The sequence below is a fragment of the Camelina sativa genome, chromosome 11, assembly GCF_000633955.1.
Source record: "Camelina sativa cultivar DH55 chromosome 11, Cs, whole genome shotgun sequence".
NCBI classification, from domain to species: domain Eukaryota; kingdom Viridiplantae; phylum Streptophyta; class Magnoliopsida; order Brassicales; family Brassicaceae; genus Camelina; species Camelina sativa.
The window spans coordinates 8,528,946-8,530,152 of NC_025695.1; the positions used below are offsets into that span (position 1 = coordinate 8,528,946).

The following is a 1,207-nucleotide window of genomic DNA, read 5'->3' on the forward strand; positions in this document are numbered from 1 at the left end:
TTATTTACTAATATTATGTTCGGAGCAGACAAGCTGAGCTTTTGGAGAGGAAGAAGAGGAAGAAGCTAAGACAGAAAGAACAGCGAGAGAAGGATCAGAAAAAAGATGCTAAGGAAGACGAGAGTACCACATCAGAGGAACAACAATATCCAGCTGAGTCATCAAGCCAGCTACCTGTAGCTTCTGATTCCGAGGCACAGAGACCAGATTCCATACCGATTGATGCTTCTTCATCCCTCGAGGACCCTCAAGTTTTGGAAACGAATGATGGGAGAAACGGTGAATGTCAAGCGCCAATGGTTGATGATGATGGCTTTGGCAATGGCCAAAACATGGAAAGACAAAATGGCCGTAGGTCGAATGGGTTCCATGCTAATCATGCGCCAAAACTTGGAGGCATGCGAAAGAATGGAATCAACAGAGACACAAGAGTCAATAGTGCTAAAGTTTGGAGCCGAAAATCCGTTAACTCCAAATCGATATCACAACATGCAGCAGTGACTCAGCTAGATCAGACAAGGAACAGTGCACTTCGGATTGGAGCGTTCAGTTTAACAATCCCAAAAAGTGGTCTCAGCGGAGTGCATAACCAAACCAAATGCAGTGAAGAGGATAGAAGAACAAAGACTGTTGAGGTGAAACCCACAAGTGAGCAAGCAACTGTAAAGATATGGAGACCAGTGAGCAGTCAGGGAAGGAAAGTTTCGGCAGTCCATGAAAACGCAGACAAAGGTGAGAAGAACTCAAATTCAACTGCACCCGAAGTAAAGACCACTCATCATCACATAAGCGTGCAGTTTAACAACCACAAAGCAAAGGAGTTTCTTGCAAAGAGTAAAACTTCTTTTGACTTGTCATTTTAATTTACCACCGCAAATCGTTATATATTAAGAGTTGTATATTCGATGTGAATGAATCAGGATGGAAAGAGGCAACCTCTGGAGAACACGTGACATTGGTTCTGTCTCAGGAAACAGACATCTCGGGCAACAACACTCACGAATCCTCAAATGGTGTTATAACCGCAAGACCAAAGCCGAGGATGAAACCCGAAAAGGGAACGAAGGTAAAATATGTTCCAAAACAGAGGATTCCTTGAAAACAAAAAAAGACGAGCTTGATTCTGGACCAGAGAGTATCATTCTTTTTAGGTATACCAAAAGTGCAGTTTTAGTGAGAGAGACAGGTCTTTTTCTTTTGCTTCTAG

At 42.8% G+C, this 1,207-nt stretch overlaps 1 long non-coding RNA gene across 1 annotated transcript; it reads left to right on the forward strand.

Moving 5' to 3' along the window:
* On the forward strand, window positions 757-1,162 carry LOC104727755. Its single transcript, XR_002034034.1, has 2 exons — window positions 757-834; window positions 921-1,162. It is a non-coding gene; the product is annotated as an uncharacterized LOC104727755 (long non-coding RNA).